General features: G+C 45.1%; 10 non-coding genes across 10 annotated transcripts; all 10 read right to left on the bottom strand.

Moving 5' to 3' along the window:
- Positions 1–264: 264 nt before the first annotated feature.
- Positions 265–455, bottom strand: LOC141149130 (U2 spliceosomal RNA). The gene has a single exon (XR_012245440.1). It is a non-coding gene; the product is annotated as a U2 spliceosomal RNA (small nuclear RNA).
- A 1,119-nt stretch (positions 456–1,574) lies between these two features.
- Positions 1,575–1,765, bottom strand: LOC141149129 (U2 spliceosomal RNA). Its single transcript, XR_012245439.1, has one exon. It is a non-coding gene; the product is annotated as a U2 spliceosomal RNA (small nuclear RNA).
- Positions 1,766–2,880: 1,115 nt separating this feature from the next.
- On the bottom strand, positions 2,881–3,071 carry LOC141149128 (U2 spliceosomal RNA). The gene has a single exon (XR_012245438.1). It is a non-coding gene; the product is annotated as a U2 spliceosomal RNA (small nuclear RNA).
- A 1,119-nt stretch (positions 3,072–4,190) lies between these two features.
- Positions 4,191–4,381, bottom strand: LOC141149127 (U2 spliceosomal RNA). Its single transcript, XR_012245437.1, has one exon. It is a non-coding gene; the product is annotated as a U2 spliceosomal RNA (small nuclear RNA).
- A 1,115-nt stretch (positions 4,382–5,496) lies between these two features.
- Positions 5,497–5,687, bottom strand: LOC141149126 (U2 spliceosomal RNA). The gene has a single exon (XR_012245436.1). It is a non-coding gene; the product is annotated as a U2 spliceosomal RNA (small nuclear RNA).
- A 1,115-nt stretch (positions 5,688–6,802) lies between these two features.
- Positions 6,803–6,993, bottom strand: LOC141149125 (U2 spliceosomal RNA). The gene has a single exon (XR_012245435.1). It is a non-coding gene; the product is annotated as a U2 spliceosomal RNA (small nuclear RNA).
- Positions 6,994–8,108: 1,115 nt separating this feature from the next.
- Positions 8,109–8,299, bottom strand: LOC141149124 (U2 spliceosomal RNA). The gene has a single exon (XR_012245434.1). It is a non-coding gene; the product is annotated as a U2 spliceosomal RNA (small nuclear RNA).
- Positions 8,300–9,414: 1,115 nt separating this feature from the next.
- On the bottom strand, positions 9,415–9,605 carry LOC141149123 (U2 spliceosomal RNA). Its single transcript, XR_012245433.1, has one exon. It is a non-coding gene; the product is annotated as a U2 spliceosomal RNA (small nuclear RNA).
- A 1,115-nt stretch (positions 9,606–10,720) lies between these two features.
- LOC141149121 (U2 spliceosomal RNA) lies at positions 10,721–10,911 on the bottom strand. Its single transcript, XR_012245431.1, has one exon. It is a non-coding gene; the product is annotated as a U2 spliceosomal RNA (small nuclear RNA).
- A 1,115-nt stretch (positions 10,912–12,026) lies between these two features.
- Positions 12,027–12,220, bottom strand: LOC141150275 (U2 spliceosomal RNA). The gene has a single exon (XR_012246532.1). It is a non-coding gene; the product is annotated as a U2 spliceosomal RNA (small nuclear RNA).
- Positions 12,221–12,953: the final 733 nt, after the last annotated feature.

Here is a 12,953-nt window from a genome sequence, read left to right as displayed (position 1 = left end):
TAATATGTCTGTTTATCCAAAAGGAAGTAAAAAGGGAGAGCTAGAAAGATAGCATTGCATCACATTACATGGCAATGCAATGCACAGTTGCTGAAGTTGAACCAAAATGAGCTTGTAATCTGGCTTCTGCAACTTTGAACATGAAAAATCCAATGAGGAGAAGAAAAGCAAAGCCAAAGAGTCCATCCCAAAATCCGACAAACAAGCAAAATGAACAAAAAACATTGAATTCAATTCTTTCTGATTTTAGAAACTGCATTAAAGAAGGGGTGCACCGGTCCTGGAGATACTGCAATACCAGGTCAATGCGTGGAGTGGACAGAGCAAGCTCTTTTTCCATCTCCCTGTTCTAAAAATCCATTTAATATATGGTCCCCAGATAGGGGACGTATCAGATATTAAACTGATAAGAACAGATACTACACTTGATCTTAGCCAAAAGGCCGAGAAGCGATAACCAGAATTGGTTTCAAACTACGGAGCCACCCAAGGATCCTGAAAAGTCCATTTGTGGAGATGAGCTCCTGGACTCCCGTTAAGAAGACATGTTGTCAACCTCTAGATCCCTTACATGCCTGCACTTTTCGGCTTGCTGCTGCTGCAATCCACGCGTTTTAGATCTGCATAACTCCACCTCTTTAAACACAGCACCTTCACCCCCTGCTGTTCCCACCCGCCTCAACACCGTTGGAAGGGAGGAGAACCAATTAAGGCGGGGGGTGGGGTGGAACGAGCAGCTGTCTATCTACCCTTAGCAGGAGGGCTCCTGATTACATACCTCTCCTGCTGCTGCTGCTGCTGGCTGTCCAGCAGCAGACTGAAGGTGGCTGCTGCTGTGCACAGGTATATAAAGGCTCAGAGCCTATTATGACACGCGCAGCCAGCGTTCCATTGCCACATTCCATCTACTGCAGGCAGGATACCTGGCTGGCTGAATGTCGCTGAGAAGCTCACAGAGACCGCCATAAGCAACAGTTTAACAGAATGCCACAGACTAATCAACCAAACTTTTTGGGTTGGGTTCTCTTTTATAGTCTGCAGGCATTAAATGAAAGAAGTCAGTGTTCCAGCAGAAGGAGACAACGTTTCAGAAAAGGCATTGTAGCAAACCAAAAAAGAAATTTTAAGCGCAGCAGAGTAACCAGCGCACATACCTGTTAGCTCAGGTGAGTTTAAAAGGCTGCTGTTGATAACAAGGGCATTTGCTAAATAGATGGTGTGTGTGCAACAATATACTGAAAGGTCAATTATATTGTGCAGCTTATCTCACCACCTGTAGTTATTTAGGTGAAAGCTCCAAAATGCTTGCCTAATATGTCTGTTTATCCAAAAGGAAGTAAAAAGGGAGAGCTAGAAAGATAGCATTGCATCACATTACATGGCAATGCAATGCACAGTTGCTGAAGTTGAACCAAAATGAGCTTGTAATCTGGCTTCTGCAACTTTGAACATGAAAAATCCAATGAGGAGAAGAAAAGCAAAGCCAAAGAGTCCATCCCAAAATCCGACAAACAAGCAAAATGAACAAAAAACATTGAATTCAATTCTTTCTGATTTTAGAAACTGCATTAAAGAAGGGGTGCACCGGTCCTGGAGATACTGCAATACCAGGTCAATGCGTGGAGTGGACAGAGCAAGCTCTTTTTCCATCTCCCTGTTCTAAAAATCCATTTAATATATGGTCCCCAGATAGGGGACGTATCAGATATTAAACTGATAAGAACAGATACTACACTTGATCTTAGCCAAAAGGCCGAGAAGCGATAACCAGAATTGGTTTCAAACTACGGAGCCACCCAAGGATCCTGAAAAGTCCATTTGTGGAGATGAGCTCCTGGACTCCCGTTAAGAAGACATGTTGTCAACCTCTAGATCCCTTACATGCCTGCACTTTTCGGCTTGCTGCTGCTGCAATCCACGCGTTTTAGATCTGCATAACTCCACCTCTTTAAACACAGCACCTTCACCCCCTGCTGTTCCCACCCGCCTCAACACCGTTGGAAGGGAGGAGAACCAATTAAGGCGGGGGGTGGGGTGGAACGAGCAGCTGTCTACCCTTAGCAGGAGGGCTCCTGATTACATACCTCTCCTGCTGCTGCTGCTGCTGGCTGTCCAGCAGCAGACTGAAGGTGGCTGCTGCTGTGCACAGGTATATAAAGGCTCAGAGCCTATTATGACACGCGCAGCCAGCGTTCCATTGCCACATTCCATCTACTGCAGGCAGGATACCTGGCTGGCTGAATGTCGCTGAGAAGCTCACAGAGACCGCCATAAGCAACAGTTTAACAGAATGCCACAGACTAATCAACCAAACTTTTTGGGTTGGGTTCTCTTTTATAGTCTGCAGGCATTAAATGAAAGAAGTCAGTGTTCCAGCAGAAGGAGACAACGTTTCAGAAAAGGCATTGTAGCAAACCAAAAAAGAAATTTTAAGCGCAGCAGAGTAACCAGCGCACATACCTGTTAGCTCAGGTGAGTTTAAAAGGCTGCTGTTGATAACAAGGGCATTTGCTAAATAGATGGTGTGTGTGCAACAATATACTGAAAGGTCAATTATATTGTGCAGCTTATCTCACCACCTGTAGTTATTTAGGTGAAAGCTCCAAAATGCTTGCCTAATATGTCTGTTTATCCAAAAGGAAGTAAAAAGGGAGAGCTAGAAAGATAGCATTGCATCACATTACATGGCAATGCAATGCACAGTTGCTGAAGTTGAACCAAAATGAGCTTGTAATCTGGCTTCTGCAACTTTGAACATGAAAAATCCAATGAGGAGAAGAAAAGCAAAGCCAAAGAGTCCATCCCAAAATCCGACAAACAAGCAAAATGAACAAAAAACATTGAATTCAATTCTTTCTGATTTTAGAAACTGCATTAAAGAAGGGGTGCACCGGTCCTGGAGATACTGCAATACCAGGTCAATGCGTGGAGTGGACAGAGCAAGCTCTTTTTCCATCTCCCTGTTCTAAAAATCCATTTAATATATGGTCCCCAGATAGGGGACGTATCAGATATTAAACTGATAAGAACAGATACTACACTTGATCTTAGCCAAAAGGCCGAGAAGCGATAACCAGAATTGGTTTCAAACTACGGAGCCACCCAAGGATCCTGAAAAGTCCATTTGTGGAGATGAGCTCCTGGACTCCCGTTAAGAAGACATGTTGTCAACCTCTAGATCCCTTACATGCCTGCACTTTTCGGCTTGCTGCTGCTGCAATCCACGCGTTTTAGATCTGCATAACTCCACCTCTTTAAACACAGCACCTTCACCCCCTGCTGTTCCCACCCGCCTCAACACCGTTGGAAGGGAGGAGAACCAATTAAGGCGGGGGGTGGGGTGGAACGAGCAGCTGTCTATCTACCCTTAGCAGGAGGGCTCCTGATTACATACCTCTCCTGCTGCTGCTGCTGCTGGCTGTCCAGCAGCAGACTGAAGGTGGCTGCTGCTGTGCACAGGTATATAAAGGCTCAGAGCCTATTATGACACGCGCAGCCAGCGTTCCATTGCCACATTCCATCTACTGCAGGCAGGATACCTGGCTGGCTGAATGTCGCTGAGAAGCTCACAGAGACCGCCATAAGCAACAGTTTAACAGAATGCCACAGACTAATCAACCAAACTTTTTGGGTTGGGTTCTCTTTTATAGTCTGCAGGCATTAAATGAAAGAAGTCAGTGTTCCAGCAGAAGGAGACAACGTTTCAGAAAAGGCATTGTAGCAAACCAAAAAAGAAATTTTAAGCGCAGCAGAGTAACCAGCGCACATACCTGTTAGCTCAGGTGAGTTTAAAAGGCTGCTGTTGATAACAAGGGCATTTGCTAAATAGATGGTGTGTGTGCAACAATATACTGAAAGGTCAATTATATTGTGCAGCTTATCTCACCACCTGTAGTTATTTAGGTGAAAGCTACAAAATGCTTGCCTAATATGTCTGTTTATCCAAAAGGAAGTAAAAAGGGAGAGCTAGAAAGATAGCATTGCATCACATTACATGGCAATGCAATGCACAGTTGCTGAAGTTGAACCAAAATGAGCTTGTAATCTGGCTTCTGCAACTTTGAACATGAAAAATCCAATGAGGAGAAGAAAAGCAAAGCCAAAGAGTCCATCCCAAAATCCGACAAACAAGCAAAATGAACAAAAAACATTGAATTCAATTCTTTCTGATTTTAGAAACTGCATTAAAGAAGGGGTGCACCGGTCCTGGAGATACTGCAATACCAGGTCAATGCGTGGAGTGGACAGAGCAAGCTCTTTTTCCATCTCCCTGTTCTAAAAATCCATTTAATATATGGTCCCCAGATAGGGGACGTATCAGATATTAAACTGATAAGAACAGATACTACACTTGATCTTAGCCAAAAGGCCGAGAAGCGATAACCAGAATTGGTTTCAAACTATGGAGCCACCCAAGGATCCTGAAAAGTCCATTTGTGGAGATGAGCTCCTGGACTCCCGTTAAGAAGACATGTTGTCAACCTCTAGATCCCTTACATGCCTGCACTTTTCGGCTTGCTGCTGCTGCAATCCACGCGTTTTAGATCTGCATAACTCCACCTCTTTAAACACAGCACCTTCACCCCCTGCTGTTCCCACCCGCCTCAACACCGTTGGAAGGGAGGAGAACCAATTAAGGCGGGGGGTGGGGTGGAACGAGCAGCTGTCTACCCTTAGCAGGAGGGCTCCTGATTACATACCTCTCCTGCTGCTGCTGCTGCTGGCTGTCCAGCAGCAGACTGAAGGTGGCTGCTGCTGTGCACAGGTATATAAAGGCTCAGAGCCTATTATGACACGCGCAGCCAGCGTTCCATTGCCACATTCCATCTACTGCAGGCAGGATACCTGGCTGGCTGAATGTCGCTGAGAAGCTCACAGAGACCGCCATAAGCAACAGTTTAACAGAATGCCACAGACTAATCAACCAAACTTTTTGGGTTGGGTTCTCTTTTATAGTCTGCAGGCATTAAATGAAAGAAGTCAGTGTTCCAGCAGAAGGAGACAACGTTTCAGAAAAGGCATTGTAGCAAACCAAAAAAGAAATTTTAAGCGCAGCAGAGTAACCAGCGCACATACCTGTTAGCTCAGGTGAGTTTAAAAGGCTGCTGTTGATAACAAGGGCATTTGCTAAATAGATGGTGTGTGTGCAACAATATACTGAAAGGTCAATTATATTGTGCAGCTTATCTCACCACCTGTAGTTATTTAGGTGAAAGCTCCAAAATGCTTGCCTAATATGTCTGTTTATCCAAAAGGAAGTAAAAAGGGAGAGCTAGAAAGATAGCATTGCATCACATTACATGGCAATGCAATGCACAGTTGCTGAAGTTGAACCAAAATGAGCTTGTAATCTGGCTTCTGCAACTTTGAACATGAAAAATCCAATGAGGAGAAGAAAAGCAAAGCCAAAGAGTCCATCCCAAAATCCGACAAACAAGCAAAATGAACAAAAAACATTGAATTCAATTCTTTCTGATTTTAGAAACTGCATTAAAGAAGGGGTGCACCGGTCCTGGAGATACTGCAATACCAGGTCAATGCGTGGAGTGGACAGAGCAAGCTCTTTTTCCATCTCCCTGTTCTAAAAATCCATTTAATATATGGTCCCCAGATAGGGGACGTATCAGATATTAAACTGATAAGAACAGATACTACACTTGATCTTAGCCAAAAGGCCGAGAAGCGATAACCAGAATTGGTTTCAAACTACGGAGCCACCCAAGGATCCTGAAAAGTCCATTTGTGGAGATGAGCTCCTGGACTCCCGTTAAGAAGACATGTTGTCAACCTCTAGATCCCTTACATGCCTGCACTTTTCGGCTTGCTGCTGCTGCAATCCACGCGTTTTAGATCTGCATAACTCCACCTCTTTAAACACAGCACCTTCACCCCCTGCTGTTCCCACCCGCCTCAACACCGTTGGAAGGGAGGAGAACCAATTAAGGCGGGGGGTGGGGTGGAACGAGCAGCTGTCTACCCTTAGCAGGAGGGCTCCTGATTACATACCTCTCCTGCTGCTGCTGCTGCTGGCTGTCCAGCAGCAGACTGAAGGTGGCTGCTGCTGTGCACAGGTATATAAAGGCTCAGAGCCTATTATGACACGCGCAGCCAGCGTTCCATTGCCACATTCCATCTACTGCAGGCAGGATACCTGGCTGGCTGAATGTCGCTGAGAAGCTCACAGAGACCGCCATAAGCAACAGTTTAACAGAATGCCACAGACTAATCAACCAAACTTTTTGGGTTGGGTTCTCTTTTATAGTCTGCAGGCATTAAATGAAAGAAGTCAGTGTTCCAGCAGAAGGAGACAACGTTTCAGAAAAGGCATTGTAGCAAACCAAAAAAGAAATTTTAAGCGCAGCAGAGTAACCAGCGCACATACCTGTTAGCTCAGGTGAGTTTAAAAGGCTGCTGTTGATAACAAGGGCATTTGCTAAATAGATGGTGTGTGTGCAACAATATACTGAAAGGTCAATTATATTGTGCAGCTTATCTCACCACCTGTAGTTATTTAGGTGAAAGCTACAAAATGCTTGCCTAATATGTCTGTTTATCCAAAAGGAAGTAAAAAGGGAGAGCTAGAAAGATAGCATTGCATCACATTACATGGCAATGCAATGCACAGTTGCTGAAGTTGAACCAAAATGAGCTTGTAATCTGGCTTCTGCAACTTTGAACATGAAAAATCCAATGAGGAGAAGAAAAGCAAAGCCAAAGAGTCCATCCCAAAATCCGACAAACAAGCAAAATGAACAAAAAACATTGAATTCAATTCTTTCTGATTTTAGAAACTGCATTAAAGAAGGGGTGCACCGGTCCTGGAGATACTGCAATACCAGGTCAATGCGTGGAGTGGACAGAGCAAGCTCTTTTTCCATCTCCCTGTTCTAAAAATCCATTTAATATATGGTCCCCAGATAGGGGACGTATCAGATATTAAACTGATAAGAACAGATACTACACTTGATCTTAGCCAAAAGGCCGAGAAGCGATAACCAGAATTGGTTTCAAACTATGGAGCCACCCAAGGATCCTGAAAAGTCCATTTGTGGAGATGAGCTCCTGGACTCCCGTTAAGAAGACATGTTGTCAACCTCTAGATCCCTTACATGCCTGCACTTTTCGGCTTGCTGCTGCTGCAATCCACGCGTTTTAGATCTGCATAACTCCACCTCTTTAAACACAGCACCTTCACCCCCTGCTGTTCCCACCCGCCTCAACACCGTTGGAAGGGAGGAGAACCAATTAAGGCGGGGGGTGGGGTGGAACGAGCAGCTGTCTACCCTTAGCAGGAGGGCTCCTGATTACATACCTCTCCTGCTGCTGCTGCTGCTGGCTGTCCAGCAGCAGACTGAAGGTGGCTGCTGCTGTGCACAGGTATATAAAGGCTCAGAGCCTATTATGACACGCGCAGCCAGCGTTCCATTGCCACATTCCATCTACTGCAGGCAGGATACCTGGCTGGCTGAATGTCGCTGAGAAGCTCACAGAGACCGCCATAAGCAACAGTTTAACAGAATGCCACAGACTAATCAACCAAACTTTTTGGGTTGGGTTCTCTTTTATAGTCTGCAGGCATTAAATGAAAGAAGTCAGTGTTCCAGCAGAAGGAGACAACGTTTCAGAAAAGGCATTGTAGCAAACCAAAAAAGAAATTTTAAGCGCAGCAGAGTAACCAGCGCACATACCTGTTAGCTCAGGTGAGTTTAAAAGGCTGCTGTTGATAACAAGGGCATTTGCTAAATAGATGGTGTGTGTGCAACAATATACTGAAAGGTCAATTATATTGTGCAGCTTATCTCACCACCTGTAGTTATTTAGGTGAAAGCTCCAAAATGCTTGCCTAATATGTCTGTTTATCCAAAAGGAAGTAAAAAGGGAGAGCTAGAAAGATAGCATTGCATCACATTACATGGCAATGCAATGCACAGTTGCTGAAGTTGAACCAAAATGAGCTTGTAATCTGGCTTCTGCAACTTTGAACATGAAAAATCCAATGAGGAGAAGAAAAGCAAAGCCAAAGAGTCCATCCCAAAATCCGACAAACAAGCAAAATGAACAAAAAACATTGAATTCAATTCTTTCTGATTTTAGAAACTGCATTAAAGAAGGGGTGCACCGGTCCTGGAGATACTGCAATACCAGGTCAATGCGTGGAGTGGACAGAGCAAGCTCTTTTTCCATCTCCCTGTTCTAAAAATCCATTTAATATATGGTCCCCAGATAGGGGACGTATCAGATATTAAACTGATAAGAACAGATACTACACTTGATCTTAGCCAAAAGGCCGAGAAGCGATAACCAGAATTGGTTTCAAACTACGGAGCCACCCAAGGATCCTGAAAAGTCCATTTGTGGAGATGAGCTCCTGGACTCCCGTTAAGAAGACATGTTGTCAACCTCTAGATCCCTTACATGCCTGCACTTTTCGGCTTGCTGCTGCTGCAATCCACGCGTTTTAGATCTGCATAACTCCACCTCTTTAAACACAGCACCTTCACCCCCTGCTGTTCCCACCCGCCTCAACACCGTTGGAAGGGAGGAGAACCAATTAAGGCGGGGGGTGGGGTGGAACGAGCAGCTGTCTACCCTTAGCAGGAGGGCTCCTGATTACATACCTCTCCTGCTGCTGCTGCTGCTGGCTGTCCAGCAGCAGACTGAAGGTGGCTGCTGCTGTGCACAGGTATATAAAGGCTCAGAGCCTATTATGACACGCGCAGCCAGCGTTCCATTGCCACATTCCATCTACTGCAGGCAGGATACCTGGCTGGCTGAATGTCGCTGAGAAGCTCACAGAGACCGCCATAAGCAACAGTTTAACAGAATGCCACAGACTAATCAACCAAACTTTTTGGGTTGGGTTCTCTTTTATAGTCTGCAGGCATTAAATGAAAGAAGTCAGTGTTCCAGCAGAAGGAGACAACGTTTCAGAAAAGGCATTGTAGCAAACCAAAAAAGAAATTTTAAGCGCAGCAGAGTAACCAGCGCACATACCTGTTAGCTCAGGTGAGTTTAAAAGGCTGCTGTTGATAACAAGGGCATTTGCTAAATAGATGGTGTGTGTGCAACAATATACTGAAAGGTCAATTATATTGTGCAGCTTATCTCACCACCTGTAGTTATTTAGGTGAAAGCTCCAAAATGCTTGCCTAATATGTCTGTTTATCCAAAAGGAAGTAAAAAGGGAGAGCTAGAAAGATAGCATTGCATCACATTACATGGCAATGCAATGCACAGTTGCTGAAGTTGAACCAAAATGAGCTTGTAATCTGGCTTCTGCAACTTTGAACATGAAAAATCCAATGAGGAGAAGAAAAGCAAAGCCAAAGAGTCCATCCCAAAATCCGACAAACAAGCAAAATGAACAAAAAACATTGAATTCAATTCTTTCTGATTTTAGAAACTGCATTAAAGAAGGGGTGCACCGGTCCTGGAGATACTGCAATACCAGGTCAATGCGTGGAGTGGACAGAGCAAGCTCTTTTTCCATCTCCCTGTTCTAAAAATCCATTTAATATATGGTCCCCAGATAGGGGACGTATCAGATATTAAACTGATAAGAACAGATACTACACTTGATCTTAGCCAAAAGGCCGAGAAGCGATAACCAGAATTGGTTTCAAACTACGGAGCCACCCAAGGATCCTGAAAAGTCCATTTGTGGAGATGAGCTCCTGGACTCCCGTTAAGAAGACATGTTGTCAACCTCTAGATCCCTTACATGCCTGCACTTTTCGGCTTGCTGCTGCTGCAATCCACGCGTTTTAGATCTGCATAACTCCACCTCTTTAAACACAGCACCTTCACCCCCTGCTGTTCCCACCCGCCTCAACACCGTTGGAAGGGAGGAGAACCAATTAAGGCGGGGGGTGGGGTGGAACGAGCAGCTGTCTACCCTTAGCAGGAGGGCTCCTGATTACATACCTCTCCTGCTGCTGCTGCTGCTGGCTGTCCAGCAGCAGACTGAAGGTGGCTGCTGCTGTGCACAGGTATATAAAGGCTCAGAGCCTATTATGACACGCGCAGCCAGCGTTCCATTGCCACATTCCATCTACTGCAGGCAGGATACCTGGCTGGCTGAATGTCGCTGAGAAGCTCACAGAGACCGCCATAAGCAACAGTTTAACAGAATGCCACAGACTAATCAACCAAACTTTTTGGGTTGGGTTCTCTTTTATAGTCTGCAGGCATTAAATGAAAGAAGTCAGTGTTCCAGCAGAAGGAGACAACGTTTCAGAAAAGGCATTGTAGCAAACCAAAAAAGAAATTTTAAGCGCAGCAGAGTAACCAGCGCACATACCTGTTAGCTCAGGTGAGTTTAAAAGGCTGCTGTTGATAACAAGGGCATTTGCTAAATAGATGGTGTGTGTGCAACAATATACTGAAAGGTCAATTATATTGTGCAGCTTATCTCACCACCTGTAGTTATTTAGGTGAAAGCTCCAAAATGCTTGCCTAATATGTCTGTTTATCCAAAAGGAAGTAAAAAGGGAGAGCTAGAAAGATAGCATTGCATCACATTACATGGCAATGCAATGCACAGTTGCTGAAGTTGAACCAAAATGAGCTTGTAATCTGGCTTCTGCAACTTTGAACATGAAAAATCCAATGAGGAGAAGAAAAGCAAAGCCAAAGAGTCCATCCCAAAATCCGACAAACAAGCAAAATGAACAAAAAACATTGAATTCAATTCTTTCTGATTTTAGAAACTGCATTAAAGAAGGGGTGCACCGGTCCTGGAGATACTGCAATACCAGGTCAATGCGTGGAGTGGACAGAGCAAGCTCTTTTTCCATCTCCCTGTTCTAAAAATCCATTTAATATATGGTCCCCAGATAGGGGACGTATCAGATATTAAACTGATAAGAACAGATACTACACTTGATCTTAGCCAAAAGGCCGAGAAGCGATAACCAGAATTGGTTTCAAACTACGGAGCCACCCAAGGATCCTGAAAAGTCCATTTGTGGAGATGAGCTCCTGGACTCCCGTTAAGAAGACATGTTGTCAACCTCTAGATCCCTTACATGCCTGCACTTTTCGGCTTGCTGCTGCTGCAATCCACGCGTTTTAGATCTGCATAACTCCACCTCTTTAAACACAGCACCTTCACCCCCTGCTGTTCCCACCCGCCTCAACACCGTTGGAAGGGAGGAGAACCAATTAAGGCGGGGGGTGGGGTGGAACGAGCAGCTGTCTAACCTTAGCAGGAGGGCTCCTGATTACATACCTCTCCTGCTGCTGCTGCTGCTGGCTGTCCAGCAGCAGACTGAAGGTGGCTGCTGCTGTGCACAGGTATATAAAGACTCAGAGCCTATTATGACACGCGCAGCCAGCGTTCCATTGCCACATTCCATCTACTGCAGGCAGGATACCTGGCTGGCTGAATGTCGCTGAGAAGCTCACAGAGACCGCCATAAGCAACAGTTTAACAGAATGCCACAGACTAATCAACCAAACTTTTTGGGTTGGGTTCTCTTTTATAGTCTGCAGGCATTAAATGAAAGAAGTCAGTGTTCCAGCAGAAGGAGACAACGTTTCAGAAAAGGCATTGTAGCAAACCAAAAAAGAAATTTTAAGCGCAGCAGAGTAACCAGCGCACATACCTGTTAGCTCAGGTGAGTTTAAAAGGCTGCTGTTGATAACAAGGGCATTTGCTAATTAGATGGTGTGTGTGCAACAATATACTGAAAGGTCAATTATATTGTGCAGCTTATCTCACCACCTGTAGTTATTTAGGTGAAAGCTCCAAAATGCTTGCCTAATATGTCTGTTTATCCAAAAGGAAGTAAAAAGGGAGAGCTAGAAAGATAGCATTGCATCACATTACATGGCAATGCAATGCACAGTTGCTGAAGTTGAACCAAAATGAGCTTGTAATCTGGCTTCTGCAACTTTGAACATGAAAAATCCAATGAGGAGAAGAAAAGCAAAGCCAAAGAGTCCATCCCAAAATCCGACAAACAAGCAAAATGAACAAAAAACATTGAATTCAATTCTTTCTGATTTTAGAAACTGCATTAAAGAAGGGGTGCACCGGTCCTGGAGATACTGCAATACCAGGTCAATGCGTGGAGTGGACAGAGCAAGCTCTTTTTCCATCTCCCTGTTCTAAAAATCCATTTAATATATGGTCCCCAGATAGGGGACGTATCAGATATTAAACTGATAAGAACAGATTTTTTTGATTGAATATATCTTTTATTAGCACAAAAAATAAGTTAACAGACAGTGTACAGTGCCGCAGCCCAGTACACACAGAATTCTACATAATATTTACATAGCATGAGGATACGACGCACTAACTAGACACATCACACCCCTATGCTACACAAAACACTCAATCTGAAAGAAAAAGCATGTCAATCAATACAGTACGACGAACCGTGATAAGGGATGGGGATTGGGAAAAAGGGGATGGGGAGGGGAAAATCACAGGCCCGAAGCTTTATTGAAAGACAAGACACATAAGGGGAGACGGGGAGGAGGGGTTTAGTCCTCGTCCTCGTCCTCCGGACCGTCCATGATGGAATATTCTCTGAGCAGGCTGTGGATCAGCCTGCGGCAGTCCTGGATGGACATCCTCTCCCTCCTCAAGATGAGCCGGTTCCTGGCGACCCAAACGGCATCCTTGAAGCAGTTCATAAGGCGCCAAGCCTCCTGGATGGCTCCGACGGTATGAACCCCAGGGAAGAGTCCGTAAAGCACAGAATGGTGCGATAGGCTCGCCCTGGGGACAGAGTTCCTCAGGTCGTCCTCAAGTGCAGTCAATAGGCGCTGTGCAAATCCGCAGTCCCAAAAAGTGTGCAAAGATGTTTCCTCCACGAAGGGGCACCTTGGGCAGTACCGGGTCTTGCACAGGTTCCGGGCATGCATGAATGACCGGACGGGCAGTCCGCCCTGAATCGCCATCCACGACAAGTCCTTGTGCCCGTTGGTCAGCCTGTCAGACG

Source organism: Phyllobates terribilis, unplaced genomic scaffold (genome assembly GCF_046119375.1).
Source record: "Phyllobates terribilis strain yellow unplaced genomic scaffold, ASM4611937v1 Scaffold_5__5_contigs__length_657084704, whole genome shotgun sequence".
Taxonomy (NCBI): domain Eukaryota; kingdom Metazoa; phylum Chordata; class Amphibia; order Anura; family Dendrobatidae; genus Phyllobates; species Phyllobates terribilis.
Note: the sequence above shows the minus strand (reverse complement) of the source record. Positions and strands in the feature narration are given on the sequence as shown.